The sequence below is a fragment of the Aotus nancymaae genome, unplaced genomic scaffold (assembly GCF_030222135.1).
Source record: "Aotus nancymaae isolate 86718 unplaced genomic scaffold, 86718_ANA_hifiasm-v0.15.2.pri h1tg000043l, whole genome shotgun sequence".
Taxonomy (NCBI): domain Eukaryota; kingdom Metazoa; phylum Chordata; class Mammalia; order Primates; family Aotidae; genus Aotus; species Aotus nancymaae.
This window is the reverse complement of record NW_026988457.1, coordinates 2,671,423-2,680,741: the sequence shown is the minus strand read 5'-3', so window position 1 is coordinate 2,680,741 and position 9,319 is coordinate 2,671,423. Positions and strand designations below refer to the sequence as shown.

Genomic DNA, 9,319 nt, shown 5'->3' with positions numbered 1-9,319 from the left:
TCTAAGTAATCTAAGTTATAAGAATCACTTCCTGGATCTGATTCCCTCTTGTTTGTTTATATATATATAGTATTAGGCAGGTAGACCTTCTGCTGTAAGTCTGCTTTGTCTACAATAGAAATGCCAAATAGGCTGGCATGGTGGCTCATGCCTATAATCCCACTTCTTTGACAAGAGGATTGCTTAAGCTCAGGACTTAAAGGTTATAGTGAGCTGTGATGCACTCCAGCCTAGGTGACAGAATGAGACCCTGTCTCAAGAAGAAAATACTCAGTAGGAAGAATGGCCTCCTATAGCTGCTGATTTCAAGGAAAGGGTGTCTCAATTCTAACGACAAATGGGGATTAGCTACATGGAAAAATACAGGCAGTGGATAAAAACAAGCTATTGAGCAAAACAAGATAGAAATTCTCAAAAAGATTTATCTTTGCTCTTTCTTACCTCTTTGTGTGTCATTCTGCACCCTAATTTTATTCAAGTAATAGTTGTCAAATGTCTGTTATGTGCAAGGCATGGTGCTATGCATTATCTCCTGAGACTATTCTTCTACTAGAAAGAAATGCCTGATATAAATGATTGGTATTTATATTTGTTTTCTTGCCATATATAGTCCATTCCCTGGCATGTAGGAGATGCTCAATAAATATTTGTGCCTGAATTAATATCTCCCATTATAAATCAATAAATTTCTCTGTTTTTGGTAAATTGCTCTCTTGTGAATTCTATTAACATGCATCAGTGGATGAATTTCTAAATAAAACAAGCCATAGCTGATGTCCAACCAGGAGCCCAAGGTGATTCCAAACAGCCTGTGATACCTAATGATTTTAACAAAATTATCAAATATCTTTTTCTCATAGTGCCACATCCAGCACTTAATAAATACAGTATGTGCATTTAGGAGAAAAGAAGTGAGAGCTAATTTGAGGGTTAGAAACAGGCAGCTATTAGCTGGCTAACAAAGCAGAACTTACATGTCTTTTTGAACATCTACTCAGTTTCTGGTTTCTGATGTTGCACTAGAATGTTTTAAATGGAAATACTGTGAAATTGTAGTTACTTACATTTACAGATGAAAACTGAATCCAAGAGAGATTAAGTCATTTATTTGAGGGAAGCTCTGATTTTCTCACTGTCTCTTTGTTTCAGAAATAAAGTTGTGGTTTAGGAGACTGATAGTCGGGTGTCCTATTTCTTTTGTCATAAGATTATATATTCACTTGTATTATTTTCCATTTTCTCCCAATGGAGCCACTTCACTATTGTACCAGCTGAACATGACTTCATAAGTAAGTCTTCATTCATTTTAAATGGTAGCCATTTTTTATTTCACTGTAATCTATCTTTCTAAGATGCCAGCAATGGACTCTTAACCCCAGTTAGTGTCAACTATCAATGTAAGCACATTTGACTGAAGAAACTAACATTTTTTAACTCTCTTATGTGCCAGGTACCATGTTGTTTTCATCGTCATCGCTCAATACTAAGACTTAGTATTGAGTAAATACTAAGTCCAGGCCTTTACATACATTCTCTTATATATTCCTCACAACACTCTATGAGGAAGATCCTATTACTGTCCTCAGGGACTTAATTGAGGAATTTAAAACTTGTGGGTAAGATTAAATGTTTTGTAAAGTATCAGAGCAAGCTATGATATGATGAACTCAGTCTATCTAACAGATTGGCTTTTCACATCCCAAAATGCTTCATGGTAGACTTATATTATAGTTGAGGACATTAGAAAAAATAATAAATTGTACTAAACTAAGAAATGACCACATGCAGTGTTTTCCAAGACTCTTGAAACCACACTCCACAATGGGAAATGCATTTTATATTTCAACCCAACACACACATACACGTGTGTGACAAAAATACAAATTGTGCCCTGTGATTTTTTTTTTTTACTATTTTTCGTAATGGATCATAACCTATAGCTTGAAAAGTAATGATATAATGTGATTCTGTCCTCAGTGTCTATTCTTAGTATGACAATATGACACAATAAGCCAGAGTTTCTTCTCACTTTTTCTAGCTAATATATTCATTAACTTATTAAAAAACTACATACATGTCAAGTGTTTATTATGTCTCAGGTACGGTTCTAGTTCCCAGGACATACAAAGACGAGTAGGATTCCATTCTAGCCCTTGGATTCAAATGGGCAAGATGGACAAAATTATAATAACCTGTGGTAAGTACTGTGCTATCCATATGAACAATGTGCTATGGGAACAGAGAGGAGCAAGCAAGTGATTCTCCCTGTGAATGTCTAAGAAAGGTTTCATATAGGAGTGACTTAAGAAATAGGTCATATGGAATGAATGAAAATATCCCAGATGTAAGAGAGAAGAGCATTCCTGACAGATCTGCATATGCAAAGTCAGGGAGGTTTGAAAGCTTTGAACTTGTTCCAACAACAGTAACAAAGAAGCTTAGTATAGCAAGAGTGTAGGTGTATGTAGAGAAGTGAGGTGGAGTCCATTGAAGACCAGTGCACCTTGCTAGAGAGGTTAGACTTTCTTCTTACATGGTGAGAGGCCCAGAGAGAGTCCGAATCTAAGATATGTAAGATAGAATATTTGTGCTTTAGGATAACAATTTTGTCAGCTGTTTAAAGGATGGTGTGAAGAAAAGAAAGATTAGAGTTAGGAAATCCTTTGTATTGCTTCACATGGGAAATGAAGACTTCAACTAAGACAGGAGTGATGGGTATGGAAAAGATGGTCTAATTCCAGAGCTCAGTTCCATTCAGTTTGTGAAACATTTACTGACGTTTACCATATAGCAGGCTGCTAAACACTGTGATACCAAAAAAAAAAAAAAGAACCTGGTCTCTGATCTTAAGTTTTTGTCTAGTGGGGAACAAAGACACACCAACAGATCACTTCAGTATGATAATGGCTAAGTGTTAAAATAAAGGCTTGCAAAAGGTATGAAAGGAGCAAAGATGGGTTCATAACCCAGACTGAGGTTCATAAAGGCTTCCTGGGAGGGAAATGTTTAAGCGGAATCTAGGAAAATGAATGGGAGCCGGCCACAGGAAGCAAAGGGCAAGGACGTTGCAGGCGGAGGGCTGGGGAGAGTCAGCCTGAGGGTCAGGGAACCACCAGGAACTGCACGGAGTCTCAAGCTGCTGAGCTCCGTTGGGTGATGAGTGACATGAAGGAGCCCAGAGTCAGAGTGGAAAGTTCACCTGTGTTCCTGTAGTGGAACTTGTGGATTCATATGGCGCCTCTGAGTCATGCTAAGGAAGCTTGGATTTTATCCTGTTGGTGGTGGGGAGCCCACTGAAGAGTTTTAAAACATGAGGATGATGTGGGCAGCCTTGTGGCTTCGGTGGCTTATTCTGATAACCGGAAAGATAACAGTAGCTCACTTTCGTTGAATGCTTATAATATGCCAAGCTGTGTTGTAAGCATTATATATGTATCGCCTTGTTGAAACAACCCTGCTATTATTAGCCTCATTTCACAGGGAGGTTACTGACACACAGATTAAGTAACTTTCTCAAATTTACACAGTCAGCGGCAGAATGAGGACTTAATCCCCAGCGATCTGACAGTAACCCACAGTGATACTGCTAGGTAGGTAGATGTAAGAGTGGCTGGACTCTAGGGAAGAGAAGACGATGAGCTACCCGGCGGTAACAGAGAAGGTCACTAATGAGTCAGCTTGGGCTGCCCCAGCAAAATACCATAGACTGGGCGGCGCAAGCAACAGAAATTTTCTCACAGCTGTGGAGGCTGGAAGTCCTCCAGGTGCTATCAGGATTGGGTTCTGGTGAGGATGCTCTTCTGGGCTTATATATCACCTTCTTTTCTTTTTCTTTTTTCTTTTTTTCTTTTTTTTTTTTTTTTTGAGGCTGGATCTCACTCTGTTACCCAGGCTGGAGTGCAGTGGTGTGATTATAGCTTGCTGCAGCCTCAAATTCCTGGGCTCAAGCCATCCTCCTGCCTCAGCCTCCTGAGGAGCTGGGACCACAGGTGTGTACCATCATGTCTATTTTATTTTTTTGTAGAGATGGGGTCTCACTATATTGCCCAGGCTGGTCTCAAACTCCTGGCCTCAAGTGATCCTCCCATCTCAGCTTCCTGAAGTACTGGGATTACAGGTGTGAGCCCCCCGCCCCCCGTGCCCAGTTCTAGTCTCTTCTTATAAGGACACTGATCCTGTCAGATCAGGGCTCCACCTGTGACCTCATTGAACCTTGATTACTCCTTAGAGGTCGCATCTCTAAATACAGTCACATCAGGGGTTAGGCCTTTGACATACGAATTTGCGGGGACACAAATATTCAGTCCATGACAGCGACAATTCTGGAGAATATTTGGAGATAAAATCAGCACACGTTGGTAATCGATTTGATGTGGGGAGTGAGGCAAAAGGAGGAGTTTAGGATGACTCTCAGGTTTCTCACAAAGATGCAGAGGAGGGGTAAGCCTGTGGGGTTGAATGAACGGCAGTTTGATTGAGGTTACTGTAACTTAGCACTTGGAAAGCTTCCAGGAGACAGTCTTGATGCTGATTTGAAGAGAGGCAGTGGTGTGTGTGGGTGGCAGTGGAAGCCACCGGCTAGGTCACATCACCTAGGGAAAACATGTAGAGTGAAAAAAGATGTAGGACTGCCAAGATGGAAAAATACTTATGAGGCAAGCAGAAGGAAGAAAAGGGAGGCTTAAGAAATAACAGACCTTTATCTCTGAATCCAAAGGAAGAGAATTCCAAGCAGTAGGGAGTGGTAGACACATTCTTCAGCCTCTTTGTATCAGATTTGTATTCTTAGGTGAGAAAAGGGAACAGCCTTAGAATCATAACTTTTTATTGCCCAATAAGACCAAAGAGATGATTTTATAATTCCTTATTCTACAAACAAGGAAGCCGAAGCCCTACAAAGGCTTGTGATTTGTCTCTTTCATGGTAGAGACAGGACTAGAATTTAGGTCTCCAAAGCCTTTTGACTTCAATCCAGTGCTTTTTACAATACATCAAATAAAATCCCCCATTGTGGGGTTTGAAAATTGGGTCTATGTTATTAAAAATTACACTAAATGGAGAAAGAAGCGTCCAAATTTTATTTGTATATGCATTTGGGGAGAGGAAGACATAGTATAGTGTAAAAAATCTGTAAGACTTTGTTTAAGAGGAAAGAATACCAGTGTTGGCCTTGAATGGGGATAATGAGATTGACTAGTGGAAGAGGGCCTAGAGACAGGGATTCTGTTTTTAACATATTCAGAGCGGAAATGGCATTTTGCGAGTGGCTCCTGTTACACCCTGAGCACATTAAAACAAATTTTGTTTAGAGACAGGGTCTTGCTCTGTTACTTAGTCTGAGTCATAGCTTACTGCAGCCTCAAACTCCTGAGCTCAAGGGATCCTCCTGCCTCAGCCTCTGGAATAGCTGGATTATAGGTGGGCATCACCATGCCCCTGAGCACACATTTTTAAATGTGACTCCATGTTGTTTTTTTCCTATCATTGACTAACCCCATGTTAGATATGTAGCAGTAAATTAATTTTAAGTCAGTACCTTATTATAGGCTTGAAACTGACAAACTTCATTACTTGGGGAGAGGAGTGGGTTCTTTTACAGGATCTCAAAATTGCCTTCAGCCACGGAGACTCCCTTAAGTGAAAATTTCTGTCAGTAACAGAGTTTATCTTAGAATTCAGTTAATGGAGTATATATTGAGTATCTACTATAAATGAACCATGATGTTAAGCACTTCAGGAGGTATTAATGAATTGAACAGAGTCCCCATGTAAGACATGCATGGCCTGTTGCTAGAGTGAAGGAAAAATGTCATATGAACTTTTAGATTCACAGATATTTTAATGGGGTCAGTGTAGTCAACAGGGCCAGCGCATCCTCTTCAGTACTTATTGAAAATATGAGCTGACTTTGAGCTATATTCATCACTTTCAAATTTTAAAAAACACAAACTAAAGCAGTTTTAACCACCATCATGGTTTGTATGCTAATTGCTTTCTTGTTTTTATTAGCTAAATAAGCATGAACTTGACAACACAATATAAAAGGCTACTATTTTTTCCTTTTATAACTTGATGGCATGAATATGTTTATGCTGACATTTAAAAGAATAAACATATGCACATCATGCAGATACTCTTACTCAGAGTTTGTATTTTTGGTAGATTTTAATATATCAATGAAGATAGAATTATACAGAATAACTGATTCCCCAACAGACACATCTTTGGCACCAGGCCATTAATAGAATTTTTATGTAGTATATGCATATTACAAAGGGTACATTATATAGAAAATAAACCAAGCTAGGTTCCTAGATTCCTAGGAATCTAGCTTGGTTTATTTAATGCAAATATTAAATGAAAAGGTCTAGTTAGCACGCAGTTAGCATCATAAAAATAATTTTCACATATGACTATAGTAATATCATTTTTGCATTAGGGACAGCCCTCTACAAAATTACAAAGTATGTAGGTATCTTGGCACAACCCATAACACTTGTTTTTCCAGATATGACAGCTCTTACCACTGAAGGCAGTTCATGAAAAGTTTGATCCATAATTCTGCACTAGTCAAGACTTTCAGTAGAATGGGCACCTTATTACATTCATTTTTATGTTCCTATTTCCTAGCAGGGTCATGTAAATTAGCATTTCTCAATGAAAGTTTATTAAATGAATGCATTCTGCTAAAAGTAAACTTTAAGAAGAAATTTTGACTGTCGATAATGTTACAATAGTACTATTTTAAGAGAATTCATTTAGCAACCATTTATTGAACATCATCTATGTGTAGACAGTGTGTTAGCACTAGGAATACAAAACTTAATAAGACCAGCCTTCAACAGTGGGATTAGGGAATAGTGGATAGAAGAGGCAAAAGAACTTCAAATAGCTGTGATAAAGGGGAAAGATAGTAATGCTGTCACAGAAACATCTGCAAACAAAATACTGTTACGCTATTAGAAAAATAAAGAGTGCTGGCCGGGCGCGGTGGCTCAAGCCTGTAATCCCAGCACTTTGGGAGGCCGAGGCGGGTGGATCACGAGGTCAAGAGATCGAGACCATCTTGGTCAACATGGTGAAACCCCGTCTCTACTAATACAAAAAATTAGCTGGGCACGGTGGCGCGTGCCTGTAATCCCAGCTACTCAGGAGGCTGAGGCAGGAGAATTGCCTGAACCCAGGAGGCGGAGATTGCGGTGAGCCAAGATCGCGCCATTGCGCTCCAGCCTGGGTATCAAGAGCGAAACTCCGTCTCAAAAAAAAAAAAAAAAAAAAAAAAAAGAAAAATAAAGAGTGCTGTGGGAGCCCAGAAGAGAAATTAATTCCAGTTCGAGGTAGGAGTGTTTGTCAAGATTTCACATGGGAAGTGGCTTTTGAGTTAAACTTTGAGCATCTCACTGGCATCTTGGGCATCTCAAATCCACTGTGTCCATACGTGTATTCATCATTTATTAATAATTTTCCTCTTCCTCCCGTTCTTCCCCAGCCTGCATGTCTGATATTCTTGAACATGATTACTGATACTGCTGGGTCCTTCCTTTTAGAAAATGCTAGATTAGGCCTGGTGCGGTGGCTTACGCATGTAATCCCAGCACTCTAAGAGGCTGAGGTGAGTAGATCACTTGAGCCCAGGAGTTCCAGATCAGCCTGGACAATATGGTGAAACCTCGTTTCTACAAAAAAATACCAAAAAAAATTAGCCGAGTGTGTTGGCACAAGCCTGTGGATGTGCTACTTAGGAGGCTCAAATGGGAGGATCACCTGAGCCCATCAGGTTGAGGCTGCAGTGAGCCATGATCGCACCATTGCGCTCCCACCTGGGTGGCACAGTGAGACCCTTTCTCCAAAAAAAAAAAAAAAAAAAAATACTAGATTAATTTGACTCCTTTTCATTCCCCTCCAATATTCATTTGGTCACTATAGTTATGTGAAGTTTTGAATAATTTCTATTTTTTTATTGATATGGTATGTACATAATGAAAAGTTTATCAGAAATATTTGAGTATGTCAGTCTACTCATCAAATATTTTTAAAATTTTTAAATTATACACAGAAATATCCTACTTGGAAACAATTCACTCTTTTTTTTTTTTTTTGCACATTAAAAAGTTCGATTCTGATTTCTAAAAATGAGAAAATCATAAAGAGAAGCTATCCTGGTATACAATTATGACAGTATTTTTATTTTAAATGATACTGTCCTTCTAAGAATTAATTTGTCCTTATCTCTCTATAGAACCCTGAAATTGTAGCACTACTTTAGTGTTTCTAGAGAGTAGTAATACGTTTCTGCTGCCATTTGGAGGAGCCTGCATCACAGAGTAATGAGTTGAGTCTGACTTACAAAGATGCCTCCTTTGAAATTCAGACCCCCCAGAAGAATTTACAATCAAATTCCTATAATTAATGAATTGTGTCTTCTAGATTCCTTTAAGTACTACATCTAATGGAAGTTACAATTACAACTTAATTATTTTGTAGAGATTCTGATGATGTGCTTATACCACTGAAACAAAAGATATTCTGAAAACTGAAAGTGAAACTGTCAGCCCTTGGCATCTGTAGTTAACAAACTACTTAGAGTTTTGTTGCTAGATATCTAGATAATTGTGAGAATAAGCCAAGAGTGTGGGAGGCTGCTGTGCTCTTCTAATGAAATGGCTTAAGTTTTGCCAAAATCCGTGAAGGGTAATCACGGTCTCTTTTAATCCAGAGTTTTAAATCATACCCACAAATAACTTATTCTTTAGAGTGACCTTTGGAATTAGAGAAAGCAGAAATGTATTAAAATGTGTTTCATTCACTTTTTCCTGATCCTTATACCAGAATCACTTAGTCACTAAGAATTAGCAAAGTTCATTGGTAAGAGATTTACCCTTCTGATACCTTGCTCTGGTGAATTACTAGAAAAATGTTTTAAGAAGTAAAAGGCAGATGTGAAAGTTAAAGGAAGTTTCAGTTAGTTAGCAGAGTTGCATTAAAATAATCCTACTATGATCATGAAGTCTTGAATTCAAATTTTGCCTTTGCTGATAGAATGCTAATTAGATATTTTACTTAATTTTTGAATTTTCATTATAAATAACCCAGCTTCTATCAACAAAGTGAAGACTTTGCATTTAGAATTGCCTTCAAAATGCAATCAATTCCGATGTCATTACAAAATGTAGCTGAATGCTCTCTAAAAGCCAAGTTGAGCACTTTATCTCTGAGATGTCCTTGCATTCTATTGCAGTCATTTTCTGACATGTGTGTGGGAAGAAAGATATTTCCTACTTTGAGAGTTTATCAACACACTTACCCTAATACCGTGAAC

The 9,319-nt window shown here is 38.4% G+C and overlaps 1 pseudogene; it reads left to right on the top strand.

Annotated features, from left to right (window-relative positions):
* The first annotated feature begins 3,634 nt into the window (after nucleotides 1-3,634).
* The window catches only part of LOC105732105 (pre-mRNA-splicing factor RBM22-like), a 34,812-nt pseudogene continuing 29,127 nt past the window's right edge, over nucleotides 3,635-9,319 (top strand).